Source organism: Tympanuchus pallidicinctus, unplaced genomic scaffold (genome assembly GCF_026119805.1).
Source record: "Tympanuchus pallidicinctus isolate F22 unplaced genomic scaffold, pur_lepc_1.0 scaffold2, whole genome shotgun sequence".
Taxonomy (NCBI): domain Eukaryota; kingdom Metazoa; phylum Chordata; class Aves; order Galliformes; family Phasianidae; genus Tympanuchus; species Tympanuchus pallidicinctus.
In genome coordinates this window covers 7,317,143-7,336,136 of record NW_026294721.1, presented here as the reverse complement: position 1 = coordinate 7,336,136, position 18,994 = coordinate 7,317,143, and the positions used below count along the sequence as shown (strand labels likewise).

At 40.4% G+C, this 18,994-nt stretch overlaps 1 long non-coding RNA gene across 1 annotated transcript; it reads left to right on the top strand.

Annotated features, from left to right (window-relative positions):
• Positions 1–35: 35 nt before the first annotated feature.
• Positions 36–6,579, top strand: LOC128080217 (uncharacterized). Its single transcript, XR_008206550.1, has 3 exons — positions 36–236; positions 567–742; positions 1,778–6,579. It is a non-coding gene; the product is annotated as an uncharacterized LOC128080217 (long non-coding RNA).
• The last annotated feature ends 12,415 nt before the right edge of the window (positions 6,580–18,994 follow it).

The following is an 18,994-nucleotide window of genomic DNA, read 5'->3' as shown; positions in this document are numbered from 1 at the left end:
CCCGGAGCGGCGCCCGCCGTGAGCGCGGGGCGGCGGCAGCGGCGGGGACCGCGCTGGCGGCGGCGAGGAAGAGGAGGGCGGGCCGGGTGCCAGGGGAGGGAAGGCCGTGCGGCGAGGTGGGGCCGAAGGCGGGAGCTGCGTGGGGCCCGGCCCAGGTGGGCTAGAGCGCGTCGAGGGCCCTGAGCGGCGCGGCTTTCCTCCCCCTCGGACTCGGAGGCTCTCCCCGCACCGCTGTGGTAAGCGCTCACGGCGTGCTGTGTGCTGAATGTGCCTTCCTCGGGTACGCTGTGTGGTAAATGTGCCTTACTCAGCAGCCCTACACGTGTATTCCCTTATAAAAGAAAAAAAAAAAAAAAGAAAGCCCGAGCTGATGTGATTCACAATGCGACGTGAATGCTCTGACTTCCATGCGGTTCTAAAGGCTTCAGGTTGTATAGGAAGCTAGGTGTGCCTGGCTGCGGGTTGCCTGGGCTGCTTGTGTGGCCTGGTTTATTTTTCTCTAGTTTACATCAACCAAAGCACGTGTGCTTGCAATTTGCCAGCTGAGTGCCTGGTTCCTTTTCCAGGTTGAATCGGCAATATCTGTCGTGCTCTGACAGGAACAAGCATCAAGGGGGTGGCCGGCTGCCACAGGGCTCTGATGCTTGCTGCGTGCTCAGGATGCCGTCCTGTGCTGATGAAGACCCTGCTTATGGGAAAGGTCAACGGCAGGTGATGGAGGAATAGCACTGTCCTCCCGAGGGTGAGTGCTTATGCCCCAGAGAGGTTTCCAGTGCTGGCAGATGTGGGGGGTTGTATGCCTGTGCCTAATGGTGGGTGCACCCTCCTTACACTGGCAGTTAACAACCAGTTTGTGCTTACTGCTAATTACTTAGTAATGAGAGTGCTAATCGTGGGCTGATTAAAGCTGTAATCAGCTGAAGGAGACCTATCTGTCGTGATAAAGGTATCTTAACTTGTTTACAGCCTGGCTATTAAAAAAAAAAAAAGCAACAAACATCTTCAAGGTGTTAGGCTTGTGGGACTTATCTTCTGGATGTTAGTTGTACAGTATTAAAGAAAAGGAGATGTGCCAGGGGAACAGGTTGGGTATTAGGAACAATTTCTTCTCAGAAAGAGAGGTCAAGAATTGGAACAGGCTGCCCAGGTGGTGGTGGACTCACTGTCCAGGGAGGTGCTCAAGAAAAGAGTAGAGATGGGCGATACTGAGGGACATGGGCAATGGGCGCAGTCTGAGGGTTGGACTAGCTGATCTCTCTGGTCTTTTCCAACCTTAATGGTTCTATGATTTTGAAACAGCTAATTTGGGTTAAACATCATTGGCAAGTTTCCCGTTTCTTCAAGTTCAGTTACATTTGCAGGAGAAAAAAGATGCTTCCACCTCTAGTAAGAAAGCAAGTATTGGTACACATTAATAGATGTACACGTGTGTGGATCCTATTTTGCTGCAGAATGGCATGTATAGAAGTGCTTTTCTTCTGTAGTTGATCAGTAATGTGAAAAATGCTGAAAGCCAGATGTGTGGTACATGCTTGAGAGTTGCTGTTTTCTGCTGAAAAAGCTTGTAAGAAATGAGGTTAGTTATCAATAACTGATATGCTACAAATGCATTCTCTGCTCTCTTGGCAACAAGTTCTGTGCTCAGGCTTAGTAATATAAATCCTTCTATTTGCAATTTTTGAAAAGAGAACAGATTTTTTGTTCTGTACTTATTACTAATCTATAAGATCCTCCAGATAACACAGTTCACGTGTTTGCCTTCTCTCTGTTGTTGCAGATTTAAGTGGAGGGATTTTGCTACCATGGTCAAGGTGACATGAAATCTTTTTTGCACCTTTCAATTCATACAGATTATTGGCCTTGTCTGCACTATTAAGATTTGCAACCATGTAATGGCTTCTTTAATTGGAATGGCACTGACTCCTACTGTATGTAGACATCAGTGCGAATTTGAAAGTTAAGGCACATTTAGAGATAAACCTACATATGTAGTTTTTTATTTCAAACCCAAAAACAATCCTTGTTGTCAATTTTTGTCAATTTTCTTGAACTCAGGCCATGATACTGAAGTCTGTTGTTTTTTTTTTTTAGCAGTACACAATGATGTTGATTTTCTGAAAGTAGGTATTTGTTATTCCTATGTTTATGAAAACTGAGTTTAAATTCTGCTATGCAGGTGTAAATGACTACATGCACAGTGCAGAATGAGGTTATGCTGACAAATACGAGCACCTTGTTTTTGAGTGATGGCCTTGAAATAGCTGAAGTAAATGTCCCCTAATCTGCTGCTGGTTGCAAGTTTCCAGACTGAACCTCTAGGGGGGTTTTTACCTTTTCATTAGCTGTTCTTGTAATTCTGAATTAGCTGGTATTTTTCATCAGTTTGATGTTTCTCAGACAGCAGAACAGGTCACTGAAGCCAAATGATGTATATTCAGAGCAGATCATAGTACTCATTTATTGAGTCCTGTTTCATTTGGTATCGAAAATCTTATTGCTCTTTAGGTTCAACTTTTGTTAACAACCAGTATCAAGATCAATATCTCTGTTCAACTCAGTAAATGAATTTAAATAAATGTAGCAGTTGCATATCGTTCTAGAAACATTTATGTTTTAGAGATTACTAATTAGTTTCTAGGCTGAAGGATAATTTGCAATTTAAACACTTTCCCAAGAACATTTCCAGTATTTATTCAGCAATAACAGTAGTCAGTGCCCTTGGCCTTAGGCATGCATTAGGGTACTCTGAGGTTCTAAAGCAAAGGAAGATAATTATTTTTGTTGCCACCACAGGGACAGGCTGTGCCTGAAAGGCTAAGGCCTGTACTGCATTTGGTGTAGTTTCACTGCATTACACAGAGCTCTGAAACAAATTGAATGTGCATGGCACTATTCCACGCAACAGTGCAAAAATCTCTCCCCTGAGAGTCTGGTCAGCCCTGCTAACAAGGGGATGGGGCACATTTTGGGGCATCTTTCACTATTAGAAATAATGGAGTTTTGCATTCTCTGTACTAAAGCTTTGCATCTCTCATGCCAAAGGCCGAACAGAACAAAGGTGCTGTCAGCAAGCACATTTAATCTAATTGTAGATCTTTGTGGTAAAAGCTTCAAGTTTATATTTATCTTCTGTACAGATCCTAGCCACTGATTGCTCCGAATCCCTTTTTATTTTTGTTTCAGATACGGGAGTGCAGTTGACAAATTAATCAGACCTATAAAACAGCACAGGCTATCCACAGTTTTTACTGTCCTGCAGGTGTTTAATGAGATAAGAGTTGTACTAGACTGTTTAGAACCCACAAATGGATATATCTTTTGTTTTGCAGCTTTGCATCACTTTTTCACCTTTTAAGGTTAAACACTGAATATGCTTGTAGTTCTAATAAAAACGTGAATACACTGGGAGAGTTAATGCTGCCTGTTCTATTCTGTGGTAGCATTGATGCAGAGATATCTTCCCAGTGTCATCCTTCATCACTGTTACTGCTCTTTCATACCGTCAGTTGGTAACCCATCACCTGAGCTCTGGCTTCAGCTAGCAATCCATGATTTTTCTTAGGATTAACATTGAGTAATGGTTATTTCCAACCTGCCTGAACCCTGTCTGAATGTATCCTTAGCTGCGTTACGTGTAGGCAGAGCCACTGATCTGTCAATATGTCAGTCTACGTGTCACCAAGACTGCTAAGAAAAATCTTCATAAGCACGTGTGCATTTGTCTTCAGCCATGCAACATACTGTGTTCTGCTGAATATGAAGAGAGCAAGCTGCTGATGTAAAATTAAGAAAGAATAACTTAAAGCAGTGTTTCCAAATAGCTGGCATCAACTGTAGCACACTAATACTGAAATTGTAGTTCTAAGTGAATCTTCGAGAGCCTACATTTGGTGATCAATTTGAATGAAAGTTCAGTGGGAATGGTAATCTGAAAATTGTGTATTACAATTCCTGAAGTGTTAAATAATTTTAAAATGAGAAGGAATGGGGATTTCAGACTTCTTTGCACATTTTTTTTTTTACAGTCTCATAAAAATGGAGCAGTAGTATTTTTTAATTGCATGTTGATTCTTCAGGAAGAAGAAAATAATCTGCTTAGAGAATTTCTAACATAATTAGTCTATCCTAATGAGAGACGTTTGAAGTGCAACTGTACCTTGTAGTTTGAATACTGTTCTGAGTAAGAAATTAAAACCTCAGTGAAAACAGACAGCTAAATGTGAATCTTCATACTATGAGTTATGCACCAGTCTGTTCAGCAGACTCATTTTTCAGTGGGGAAAATAATGGGAGTAAATGTCACTACTCGCAAATAAGCTATTTCTGTTTGCATCATTTGTGCTGAGCAGAAGGAAGGAAAGTGTCACTGAGGGAGCAAAAAGAAGAGTAATGTTGAAGACATGACAGAGTGGGATACATCTTCAGGGGAAAGCAGAGGCCAGGAGAAAGAAGGGCTGAGGATCACATCCCTGCTGTTGTCCAGTGTTGGGATGATAAAAAACAGCTGTATACCAATTTTAAGTAGCTAACGTACTCCAGCCTGGTATAAGCAAGTTCAGTGCACTGATAAGTTATCTGTATGAGTTATATGTCTCTAATTACCTTCAACATCAATATGACTTAATTTAAACATTCCTGACATTTAGAATAAAATAAAGCTATGTGGAAATACACAGCTTGATTCAAAATGTTAACTCTGCTCTCTGTCTGCATAGTATGCCCCTGTGTTTATAAACATAATCTCTTTTAGAAATATACTGAAATTCATTAAAAATCAGAATGAATGTTTATCTTTAGAGTAGAATTACCATTGGTATAATTTTCTAGAACTAAAGCTCAACTCTAACTCTTACCTTTTGAGGTTTTACTGTTAAGTTTGTTACATTTCAAATTATGGCATTGCTTAATCTTCACGTAATCATGGTTCAGTTATAAGCACAAAGTGGTAAGCTTTTTATTAATGTCCTGAAGTTTCTTTTCATTTTGGCGGAGAACTGACTATTGATATTTCGACTGTATGCCAGTGCTGAAGAGTAAAGTTTGTTAAGGGTTGAAGAGACCAGATAGATAATGCTACTTCTGTTTTCAGTGGACTCTAATGCAGTGTTTTATTTTGCACACATATTAATCTTTGCTGCCTCGATGTGGAATGGTGAGGGTAACTATGTCAGTCTGAAAGGTTAATTTCATTCTTCTTTAAGGCATGCCATTATTCTGTTAACAGTAATTGCTCTTTTTTGAATGATTAATTTCATCGTGTGAACTGTTTCTAATTATGTTGGTGGCTGGCAATTTCCTGGACTGAGAAGCTGTAGCTGTGATCACATCCCATTTACTCAATATATATGCTTTGAGAGGAATGCCCACTGACAGACATTTTCAGAAATATTCACTAACTTTGAGAACTGATTGGGAATTTATATAAGATTTCTGGCACTTGTTTTATATTGGTGTTAGGTACTTTCAAGTGTACTTGACAAATAAGGGCTGAAACAACTGGATTTAAGCCATAGGCTGAGCAGGCTTGCAAATGCGGACCTAACTGCTAAATTATCACCTGTCCTGTTTTTGCTGTGAAAACTGAAAGGAGTAGGATGTGTTTCTTGCACATTTTACCATGTTCTTACACTGTTCTTGAGCTTGATATGCTAGCTTCTCTAAGCTATATTTATTCGCTTCAGTTATTGTTAATGAGCCAGAGCTTACACTTTGCAAATCAGTGCAGGCATATTATGAGAGGCTTGGTGAACAAGCCCTAGCAGGAGGTGCAAGGTGGCTGCTGAGCTGCCTGCAGGAGTTAATGTGGTTCACTGTCAGCAGCTCAACCCTAAACGCAAGAGTGATTCCACTGCGGCAGTTCTGGCTCCAGCTCTGGATCTGCATCCAGTTTACATAGAGTACAAAGACATCATACTGTCTCAGTTGCATTTACAGCAATTGAATTAAACAGTGATTTGGATGAGGAATGGACTGGTTGGAGGTGTTGGGGCTTAGCCAGCACATAGGAGCGTCCTGGATGAGGGAGGATTCACCTTCTTGGCTGTCTCATGCTGAAGCTGGGACCAGTTGCTAACAAAAGCATCATTCTCCTGGATGTACGCCGTCATATGTTGCGTACCTCACCTCTTGAAATTGCTACAGCCATTGGGCATATGGTATTTGCTGAAGGGCTGAGGTTGTGTGAATCTTCTGGGTTTGAAACTGCTCTTCAAGGCAAGAGAAAACTGTTTACAGTATCCAAAAGAAGGAGGTAAGCAGTTTAATGGCACTTGGAGATTTCAGGAGTCTAACCTGTAAATCTAGGCCTTAACTTCTGCTTTATCCCTTTACAGGGGCTACAGCAGGTACAGTTGTCTTTGGCTGCAAGTACATCCCTCCCAACATGCAACTTATCTAAAATAACAGGATCCCTAAGCAGAGTGATACTTCAAGTGATTAGACAGAGGTCTTCACAGTTTTACTAACTGCTTTGCCACAGCATACCATCTCAGGGGCATGTTCTATGCATTCTTTGTTTCCTGTACACTTGTAAAACAGTTTGACTTATATGTGGAGTCACTGGCAAATAAAAAGCAAAAATATCACCTTAACCCTTCACATTGCGAGTTGTCTCTTTGCAGTTCCAATTCTGTATCTCTCTGTGTAGCTCTCACCAACTGCGGGAAATCCCTGGTCTAGTTCACTCAACCTGCTGGAAGAAATAGGTGGATGCCTTTGTGTTCTCCAATCTGTATAATCGGTCCCTGAGGATTTTTTGGCAGGTAGGTCTTCTACAGACGTGCTTTATAATACATTAAAGAACTTCATCAGACTTCAAATGGCTAGTTAAAATTGGGCCTATGAGTTTCCCCCCACCCCATGGATACACATACTGCCTCTGCAGCCCTGTATTGCCCTTCTTGATTGCTGCTGCTACCTCAGAGACATGAACTGTTTGTGATCTGCTTGGCACTGCTGCTGTTTTCAGCTGGGTATGCAAAAGTAAGCCAGTCCTTTTCCTGAGTGGATCATGAGTTCCTGTTTCAGAGGTAGTGTGCTAGGACTGGAGTTGGCAAGAGCTTGTGCTACATGACTACCTGTCTTCATCTGCCTGATGCCATTCTAAAACTATTAAATATTGGCTTTGTCAGTTTCCTGACTTTGCAAACTGCAAATAGAAATCTGAAAGATGCTTTGGAGAAACTCTTTTGAATGCAATATAAATGTAGTGACTAAGCCTCTGGAAAGATCTACAGGTATGCCCACACTGGGATGGTTTCTAGGGCTAAGCCTGTCTGATTTAGAAAAGGCCATGAGAAGTCATTGGTTCAGTAGGAAAGACTTACTCGAGAGTAGTGTTTGAATGATATGGGTCTTGTAAAAGAATTCCACCTTGATAGTGGTGGGTATTAACTCAAATACGTGCTGTAGCTTGTAAGAAATAAATTCTAGGTCAGCTTAAATAATCTGTTGTTCTAGTCTTCTGTTTCCCTTTCATGGCATTGTAGGCAAATTTATTTTGACTTGATTTATTACCCAACTGCACTTGCCTTCTAAAAACTGCAGATCTGGGACTAAATCTTCGTAATGTTTGTAAGGCTGTGGTACAGGAGCTCTCTGTTCTGTTGTCTAGTATGCAGTATTGAAATATAAATGCTAAATAATGCCGTCTTCAGAAGCATGAACCACATGTTTGGTAAGCTTTTGGCACACTTACAAGTGTGTGCCAGGTAGAGAAGCACTTCAGAGTTTGAAAGTTGAACCCCTTCTGAACTACAAGCATCTCATTTTGGCATGAGCAAATCTTTTTCTCTTGTCCAAGCCTCTTGGATTTATGTAGGCTCTGTGGAGTTCACTGGTGGGTTTATTTGGCAGGTGGGCCTTATTAACCTGCCAGCAAGAGACTGTGTGACCTGCATAGGTTTGTATAGCTTGTAAATAAAGATTCTGTCAGGGAAGGGAGATTCTCTTGTGCTTTAGACTATTTATATCTCTTAACAACTGTGACTGCTAAAGTTTAGAAAGAAACAGAAGGTCTGGGATGCGAGACAGAAAGCCCTGAGAGAGTCTTATGTGTTCTGTTTGGATTGCTGTGTTAACATCCTAAAATAAACACAGCATGTGAGAAAATGAGGAAAACCTTTTATAGTAATTAATTCAAAGACCTAAATTATTGATTATTGAATGGAATATGGCTGAGCTTGGCTGCAGAAGACAACAAAATACCTCTTAATTTAACACTAAAAGCTATTGGCAATCAGTGGGAGCAAGATGTTTAATGAGCTTAATTTCCCTTATTGGTTTGTTTTTTTTTTTTTTTGCATCGTTCTCAAATTTCATAATTACTCATTTTCAAACTTCTACTGATTGGGTTAATAATATATACAATAAGTTTATAATAAAATATAATCACCATGAAGATCATAGAATGGCTTGAGTTGGAAGGGACCTCAAGGATTGTCAAGCTCCAAGCTGCAGGCAAGGCCACCAACCTCCATATATAATGCTAGCTGTGACTGGTAGACTATCAATGGAAATGCTTAATCTGGGAAAAAAAATGTATTGAATAAATCCTTTCAAAAAGTCTGTTGGTCTGTCTGATGCAGACCTGGCTTTAGAGTTCTCTATAATTTTTTTGTAGGTGTATTTTTATCAATGGGAATAATTCTAATGCAATCAGAATGTTTTATTCAGAAGCCTCCAGTTGGATTAGCTAAGCAGTACTTTCTGAGAAAGATTTCTTTCTGCTCCAGTTGATGTACTCAGACATCCAACTGCTACTGCAGATCAAATGACTCTGGGTTCAGCATCTGCCAGAGTTGAGATTTTGAATATGTATTCCTTGTTCATTCATTTGAAAGTCAATTTTACAGTACTTCCACCTTTTGTCCTAAAGGGCTCAATAAATGTTCTTTGGTCTTAGGTTACTGATCTGCTACTTGTATATACTAGTTTCACTTTTAAATATTAACAGCCACCAGATTATAGAAAATCAGGTGAGTTTACAGTTATAAACATATTGGCTGTAAAAGTACTTGAACCAAAGGTTGTTACTGTGGCCCAGGAGAACTTGATCTTGGGAAAGGACAGGTAGGATGTTAGCACTGATGTACACTGAGTGGTGAAAGGCTTCCAAATTCCATTAGTCACCATAACTTTACCAGCAGAAGACACTCCTGAGAGATGCCAAAACAGGTAGTGCCCCTTCTTGGTTTGTACAATTTCTATTCCAAACGGGCATCCCTTTCATGAGCTGCATCCCCTGGCTCCTGGCCGTGAAATGAAGAGGGACTGGCAAACCACTGTGCACCTGTTCCAGACAGATTAGCCTCTGGTGACAGCTCATACCCAGAATTTCCTCTGCAGATGCTACCACCCTTCAAGTGAGTCAGAACCATTTGACTTTGAGCTTTTTATAGTTGCTGAGGGTGATGATAGTCATCCTAACAAGGTATAATTCTTAATTTCTCATATTTAATATGCTGCCATTGGTCAAAGATGATACCATAGTTTTCTTCATTCTCATTCCTGTTTGCTTTACCAGCCACAACAAGACATTGTTAAGCTTTTATGATCATCTGTCATTATGCAGGAAAGTGAGTGTTGTCTGGTGGATAAGATGCTGGGCTGAGTTCAGAATTGACTCTGTTAATGAATTCACTATTGGGAAATCTAGGGCTATATTACTTCCTCTGCTGTTTTGATTTATTTTTTTTTTTTTTCCTACTGATAAATACATTCATTTAAGAATTCAATAAACAACTCATGCTGAAAGTCAGGCATTCTGGTTTGTAGAACTGGACTTTACATTAAGTTGCTAGTCCAAATTTTGTCTGTATTTACACCTCTTGATGTGTACCATATACAGGTATGGTGCTAACTGATTTGAAAAAAAATGCAGATTTTTTCTTTGTTCTACTAAATAATTTATTGCGTCCATAATAGCTAAAGAGAACTAATGTGTCAAGTTTTATTCCCTTGAAGTTTTTGTATTTGTTCCTTTTTTTTTCCCAATGCATTAAAAGAATCAAGCACTTCCTGTTTTGCTCTAAGCACAAATTTAGTTCCTGCTATATCCACTCCAGTGTATTCAGGAAGGAAGGAATAATCCCTTTCAGTCTGTAGTAGTTTTGCAGTGCCTGCACTACCTACAGCTCATATGGTCCATATGCAACTAATACTGGAGGAACTGTGTAATATTTGATTTTTGGAAGTAATAAGGAACAGGCTCATTCATAGGTGAGAATAATATGCCTGGGTTAGCATTGTACAATACACTGAAGCAGACAATGTTCATTCCTGCACTGAGGAGACTGCCATCTGTGAAAACTAAACAAATATTCATATCATAATGAAATGCACTGGATAAAAAGAATTCTAAAATAAAGCCCTTTGCTTTCCAGACAGCATAAAGTGAGTTTGATTAGGCACCACTTGTAAAAGGTAAAATTTGCAAAAGAGGAGGATGTTAAGTGCTCTCTCTACAGAAGGATTTGTAAGGGAAGGATGATAAGATAAAGATTTGTCCAAAGCAGGCCTGGGAAGTGGCTAAGTGGCGACTACAAGATGAGCATGTGGGAGGGAAGGATGCAAACGTTCATTTCGCTGCAAAAAAGCAGGTGGGGGGAGGGCAAACTGATTTTTCTTAGTTCACTTAGAATTAAATGACATGTTGGTAAGATACTAAAGCTGTGTTAATTGGGCTTATACTGTTAATTTATCAAACATGTTTGGTGTGGATAGTTTGTCCTTTCTTTAGAAGTGAATTGAGAACTGTTCAACTGGCAGGGTCTGGTTGTAATGGATGGTGTTCCCAGGGGTTGGTCATGGGTCTGGTCTTGTTCAAGATATATATCAGTGACCTGTATGAAGAGATAGAATCCACTCTCAGGAATTTTGCTGATGATGCCGAGCTGGGAGGAGTGTCTGACACACCAGAAGACTGTGCTACCATCCAACAAGACCTCGACAGACTGGAGAGTTGGGCAGAGAGGAACCTGATGAGGCTTAATTAGAGCAAGTCTTCTACCTGGGAGGAATAACCGTGTGCATGGGATAACCTGCTGGAGAGGAGCCCTGTGGAGAAGGACCTGTGTGCCCTGGTGGACAACATGTTGGCCACTGAGCCAGCAGTGTGCCCTTGGGGCTGAGAAGGCCAGTGGTATCCTGGGGTGCATTAAAAAGAACGTGGCCAGCAGGTCAAGGGAGGTGATCCTCCCCCTCTGCTTTGCCATGGTGAAGCTGCGTCTGGAGTGTTCCCCAATTCAAAAAAGACAGGGATCTCCTAGAAGGAGTCCAGCAGAGAGCCACAAAGATAATAAAGGGCCTGGAGCATCTCCTCTATGAGGAAAGGCTGAGTAACCTGGATTTGCTCAGACTGAGAAAAAGCAGACTGAAAGGCGGGAACTGATTAATGATTATAGGTATATAAATGGCGGTAGGAGGTAAATGGGGAAGGCCAGGTTCTTCTTGGTGGTGTGTAGTGAGAAGATGAGGAGCAATGGTCTAAAACTTGAACATTTCATACAAATACAAGGAAGAACTTCCTTACAGTGAGGTGACAGAGCACTGTAACAGGTTTCCAGAGAGGTTGTGGAGTCTCCTTATGTGGAGATGTTCAAGGCCTGGTTGGATGCCTACCTGTGCGACCTGTTGTATGGTACCTGCTTTAGCAGGTACCTCCTTTAGCAGAGGGTTTGGACCCAATGATCTCTTGAGGTCCCTTCCAACTCCTGCAATTCCATGATTCTTCTTACGTCTCTCTCCACCTCACCCCAAGAAAACAAGTATTAAAGAATCCAACTCGATTCACCTCTCAGTCCAATAAGAGTTTTACTTTACCTAATCCAGCTACTTTAGTTTATGGATAACATTTATTATTTTGAAGGGATGTTCTAGTCTGACCTACTAGCAGTTAGAAATAGGTCCAGTGTATCCTCACAACATAGAATAGTCTTTCCTAGTCCCTCTGACTGGTATTTGAACAGAATAGCATATAATAGGTTATTCTGCTGGAGTTGGAGTAAAACTGAACTGCCTGGTAAAGCAGTTTTTCAGCCTTTTGTGTAGTATGTGTGTAGTGGGAATCAGGAGCTGGCCATTTTGCCATAAATTATCTGTTTACTGAAAGTTTCCTACAGCTTTAAACAGACTGTTTCATCCTTTTACTTATTAAGATGCTCTTATCTCTGCAGTAAAAATGTATATAACTGGGAGAGATCTCTGAGTGATGGACTGGATTTGTGAAAATGTCTGCATAATGTTTTCCTACTTGCTTTCAGCCCTGTTCTTGGGTTTGCTGGCTGAGACAATGTTTGGAGTAAGTCACATGATCAATCTGCATTTTCTTGCAGTCTTCCTGAACTGTTGCACTAGTGTTTTTCATGCGAGGTAATCTGTTGATCTATCTAAGCTTCATTTTTTTTTAAAGGTAATAAATCAAGATTATACAGTGTTAATGATTTCAGTCAGAGAGATTATGTCAGAATTAGAACGTTCCTGAGAGAAGGTCATATAAATCAACCCTTCAGTTATTCCATTTTCAGTTTCATTGTAACGAACAGCACGCTGTTTGCAGTGTGAAGCTTATGGTGCTAGAATACTGATAAGATGATATTGCATTCAGAGTACATTTTCTGCTATTGAATGAAATCTGCAATGCGATATATAACATACGTTCAGGGGTCTGTGTTGAAATGTCTTGGAATTGTCAAATTATAATATTCTAGAGATGAGGTTGGTTTGTAAAATCATTGAATCACCTTTATTGCAGAATTTTAATGATCAAAGAAATAACAAAGCTTTTGTAGCAGAAATGTAAAAGAAAGACATATCACTTTCAAAGCTGGCATATTAAACAAGTTAATGGGATATTGTTGTGCATTTGTACTTGTGCATGCTGCTGATTTTTTAGGTTGTTGTCTAAATTCCTCTGCATATAACCTATAAATACTAGTCAATGTGTGTATTGAACCTATGCTCACAGGACAGCGTAAAGCAAATACTATTCTTTGAATGCAATGCTACTTGCTTTTCCCTAGGGTCATAGCTAAAGCATGCACACCTGTAGTTATTAATTTACTATGCACAACCTTCCACTGACATGCCAGCATATGAGAGCTTGTATAGTCTAGTTTTTCTGCCAGCTTTCTTCCTTTCTAATGGCCGTGCTCTTTTCCCAGCTCCCCTGCTCAGACACTCATGGTTACCCATTACCTTGATGTGCACTTGACTCACCCTAGCCTCGGGCCCATGCCCCACACAGATGCTCATGGAGGCAGCAGGAAGATGAGGAGCTCTCCAGGGTTCTGCTCAAGCTGAGCTGCAGGCAGCTGGAGGATAAGCATTTGGGGAGAAATACCCAAAAACTGCCCCTTCATCCAGCCAGCTTGAGTCAGCTTGCAGAAATGAGGGTACTCCCAATGGCTGAATGGGGTAAAGAGTGCACTAAACTGCTAAAGGCTCTCTACTGCAAGATGGAAACTAGTTTTGGCAAATTCCCATTTACCTGACTACATCATGGTGTTCTGAACAGTGCACTGAGTTTTCCACATGATGTTTCTGAAAGGATAGTTCAAGTAGACTGGCGGTGGTGTGACAATATTTGCACTGGAGGAGGCAGCTGAGGAGGAGCCCGCAGAGTTTCAGAAAATGATGTTGAGAGAAGTGGATAAGCAGTTGATGGATTCACTTGCTGAGGATCAATTCAGGAATGATCTAATAATGAAGTAAAGTGAAGCATGTTTTTAAACAAAAATTCTAACAGGAAATTTTAAGGAGATTACTTAAATGTTATCTCTGTGGTTGCACTGGAAATCTAACTTTCACCTTTTCATCAGCAGCTTGAGCTGGACATTAAGAATCAACCTCTTTACATGACTTCTCAGATTGACTGTGGCTAAGCAGTCCAGGTAAAAAAGTCCAGTGAAAAGTAGAGGAATTGGTAAGAATAAGGGAGAGCGAAAGGGGCACAATAAGAAGTGCACTGGGACATTATGCAGCTCTAGCAGGAAACAAGCCCCACAGATGTTAAGCAGCTTGTTAGCGAGGCACAAGTCTCTCTAAACCTGGCCAATTACAGCACGAATGTGTGGGTGCCTAAGTGTGGACTGTGTGCCTCTGCAGTGCAGAGGCTGGAAGACAGGTTTGTCACAAGCACACAGGCACACAAGCTAGGACACAGCAATAGAGAAGTAACCTTGGTGACAGCAGCAGGACTGAAATGCGCATTCATAGCTCCCAGCTCTGTGCTCAGACCACTAGACTACCTTCTGTGTTATCAGCAGTGATGAAATACAACAGTCACTGCTGCAGGCAGAGTAGGCTAATGGCAGCCGTGTTCTGTGCTTGCCCTATTTCCTATATTCTTTCCCTAAGCACTTGTTTCTGAGTATGATCAGAGATTGGATAAAGGGACTTACAGGCCTTTGGTCTATGCCAGTACAGTTGTTCTAGTTTCCTTAATGCCCAACAAAGCTCTCATCCACTGTAAATAAAGAACAGGATGTGGCATAGTAAGTTTCTTTGTTTACAGTGTCTTAATAAATTCCAGAACAAATGTACTCAATTTGGAAGCAAAGGAACGCTTTTTTTACTGTCAGCACTACAAGCTCATCTTGAAAGCTGATAGTCATTGCTTGCTTGCTTTCCTGTACATCAATGCAAATAAAGCTCTGGAGACAAAATCTATGAATTTCTTCTGCAGTATCTTCTCCCTGCCTTACACAGCATTGGCAGTTCTTACCTTCAACAGGTTTATGAAATGTCTCAGCTGAATAAAAATATTTTGTTAGTGAGACAGGAATTTACTTCATCTATTTTACGGTAAAAAGAAATTAGTTATGTTACCTCAGTTTTAAAGGGAGCAACAAATATTTTTTTTAATCTGTGCAAGTAAAATGACACTTGATAATCCTGATATGCTATACAGCAAAATTATTTTTGTATGATGCTGTTTAACAAAATAATGTAAATGCACAACTTACGTAGGTATTAGTAAGGGCTGAATTAGTTCAGAGCAAATGATTAATAACAGTGTTTTGTTTTGTTTTCAGTTAAATTCCAGTGTATCCTCACTAACTGATTCTCCTTGTGTTATTTAAGTTTGCCATAATAAAGACTCTATTATGATTCTAATTAGTAACTTTTGAGGAGCGCCATTACCACAGTGAATTGAGAAGGTCAGTACATCAGGGAATCTGTGAAAGTACTTGTGTTGGAGCAAAATGTCTTTCCTGTCCCTTTATTTAGATAACTCAGAGTTTTAAACAAAAGGATGGCAGATAGTGATTACTACAAAGCCTACTACGACTAGAGAAAAATATTATCAAAGCCTGATACAAAAATCTCTCCCAGCCAGATCTGTCATTTTCCATTTGGAGAACACTGGATTGTTCATCCTGTTTTTTAAAATGTGCTTAAACAGACAGAAATTCAGAATAGACACAGCAGTGAAACACCTTTGAGATTCATTTCTAATGTTTTTTCATTAATCTGAATAGAGTAACAGCAATTGTATTTAGTCTATGTGGACTGCAAAGGAGAGAAATGCAGTTCCATGACAAAAGACATGCTCTGGTTAAATCAATTTCTATAGCATCTTGTCTCGACATATTTGAGAGCACTATCTTTCTCAATTAATGTCAGCTCTGCTCTGGGAATACTCTTTGGTAGTTAACTATTGCTGTTAGAGAGCTAACTTGAGACATAACACAGCTGGCTTATGTATTTTGCTGTTAATATTTTTGGTAATGGAACAACAAATTATAAGTAAACAATCTATTAAGCAGAATCCAGCGGATTTTCCATCCAAATAAGTCAGTTTTAAGGATAAGAAAACTCAAGTGTGAATTTTGTTTGACTGGCTCAAGATAGAAAAATTATGAACCTTAGATCTTAGGGATTTCTTTTTCCCAGATTTCTAAAACTCTGGACTACTGGGGCCTGCACGCATGCCTGTGCAAAAACCAACAATCCCCAGAATATTTTATTTTAAATTAATTACTGGGCAGTTTCTTTGCTTTTGCTTCCGCTTACATCAAAGTCAAATACAAAATCCTCAACAGCCTAAATCCTCACGTAACAGAAGAATCAAGAAAAAGAAGATGTGATGTTCAGAGGGTATCAAGAAAACTGAATGTATTTGGGAAAAAAAGATCATGAAGCACAGAAGAAAGAACTGAGGAAGAAGATAATAATATATTCTTAATAATAAAATATAATAAATAATAAAAAAATAATAATAATAAATTAATAATAAAAATATAATTAATAAAAGCAAGCGTAAGGCAAATTTCTAATGCATGTGCTCCTATTTGCTTCCATAGGTAACTACCCAGTAGAGGGAGAGAGATTGTAAGTCATAGCCATGAGGCTTACTGTAAGAGAATTTGGGCTTTGTTAAGATTTGGAAGGAGAAAGCATTACAGTATGAAAGCCAAAGACGATGCGAGTTCCCTACCCATGCAGAATTTCATGGTGCAAAGTTCTGTGAAAGTCACCAATTAGACTTAAATCTTTCTCCTTTCTGGCCTGCTTTTCTTACACCTTTGTTCAGAAAATCCCCATCTCTGTTAGCCCGTTTGTTCTCTTGTTGGTGACAGTAGCACCAAGAGCTAAGGATGGCAGAAACTGTGTGTTGTCAGCATGCTCTCTGGGACTCGTGGACCTGTCACTGCCAACCATCACTGGCTAGTCACATGTGCCTGAAATCAACTGGTTTGAGACCTACCAACAGTAACCCTGCAGTCCACCTCAAACACCTCTTCCTCACTTGCAATTTACAACTCAGTTCCTCCGGTTTTCATTAGCTGCCCATGGGGAATCATTTATGGTCTCTTATTCCTGCCACTCTTTATCTGCAGAATGAAAAGGGCTTTTTAACTTAAAAGCAAGCTCAGCCATGTCCTCTCCTCAAGGAAAACCAAGAAGAAAAGTACATAGTAAAGTATATCTAGAATTGGAAATTGGGCATTGGAAAATTAGCCCATCCCCGGTTATGTCATACATGCTTCTCACGATCAGTAGTTTAGGGATTTTCTGATGGAGATGTATCTAGATAAGCAAGTGTCAGAGACATTGTTGAACCTAGCCCCATGAATTCATCTATTTTCTTTTTGAACGTATTTATTTACACTTTGGGGTTTTACAACATACTGTGGCAAGAAATTCATATGAAAATGTATTTCTTTCTGTTCTTTTTAAACTCTTCTCCCTGATTGACTGAATTAAGATGGTATTATGCAAAGTGGTAATAATCATTTTCTGTTCGCTTTCCTCCCACCTTCATTATTTTCCAGACTTCTGTGCATCTCCCTGTGTTTGCAGTACAGAATGTCCCAATCTCCCTCTGTTTATACTAGGACTTCTGAATGACATGAGGGCTTTTCAGTGTTAAGCTATTAGTAGTGATAGTAGTCTTCTCTCAGCAGACTGCATAAGAACTGTTGGATAAATAAGTACATAATGCAAACTCAGAAAAGATGCATAGTTATTTCCACACACTGAAAGAAAGAAACACAGGAAGTCTGCAGTTGATACTTTGGTGTCACCGATAGAAATGACTCGTCTAACATGCTGTGAACCAACTCAGGGCCAAAGCGATTATCTAATGCATGTCAACCCTCAGGGTCAACTGCACTCTGCTACCCTCCCTGATGCCAGAAAAGTTGTGTGACAAACACCAGCCATCAGAAACACTTCTTCCTCTCAAACACCATGTGACCAGTTTCCAAAGCGGCCTGCAGTTGTATCCTGCTCATCTTCAAATTCCAACAGACACAGACGGGGACACTGGGCACTACTGTGGTAGTTTAACAACCCTAGTTTGAGGATTACAAAAAAGATGCCATAGCTCTGTTTCTCAGTGCCCTGTTAGAATCCTTAGAACAAAGCAGGCTAAAGGAATTTTAAAATAGTGTTATCTGCTGAAATCCAAATATATGCAACATGCTAACATTGCTAATCCAAAGCAATGTACAGAAAGGAAAAGAAATAGAGTGTACAGGACGTTTATGGACCTGGATGAGCAGCTGGCCTCACTCTGTAAGAAAACTAGGCACAGGTGCTGGGATCCAGCCCAGGGCCCTGATTCCCAGCTGGCACACTGAAAGAGGCTTCCAGCTCAGAGAGAGTTAGATGTCTGTTCCTTGGGAGGAGAGGCCTCGGAAAGGGGAGGAGGTTGTTCCCTTAGCATGACAAGAAAGCTCTGTTGCCCGAGCCAAAGGGGAATGGAGTCTTTCTTTTTTTCTTGTATCTGCTGGGTATACTTCCTCTTTCATCTGTTAGATTAGTGATAAAAAATAGAAAATGAGAGATATGTGTCATATTGGAATGAGCGTGAGGCTTGTAATCCTGGCTGACAAGCAGTCTGGATGGCTTACTTTTACCTGCTGCTCAGATTAGTCTGAGTTTCCCTTGCTCTATCCAGTGCAGCTGATGAACTGCGAGATATGTGTGGCCCCAGCTGTGCCTTCGGCTCTCACACAAAGCTCCCTCCTGAAGTTGCTTTCAGAGAAGAGTTTCCAGTTTGGGGGACTTTACTTCCCCAGTATACTGTTCAAATCCAACAGTAAAGCTCTTTTACATCAACTTTGTGTTTTCTTATATACAGATACAACTTGCTAGCCATGCTTTGTAGTCACATAGCCAAGATTAAAGAATATAATGCATTACTGAGAAAAAAAAAACAAGAATAGCTTTAAGGTAACAGGACGTTTGGGGGTGAGTGCCTCCTCAGGCTGTCTCTAGGGGACACTATAATAGTAGTAAAGTGAATAGAGGTCTAAGGCACAGGAGAGAGGTTGCTGATTACATGGGAAAACCCAGACAAAGCGTCTTCTGTTTCTGACGCCTGAAATTCAGCCACATAGGAAAAAAGCAGGATGCAGGCAAAGCACCACTAGCACCACTAACACCACTTGTGCTTGATGGCTTTTTGTTATTTTTCTATAGCTTCACATTTTACCAGGTATTTCCCCTCAAGATTCTTATATACCTACACATCAGTCCAAACCAA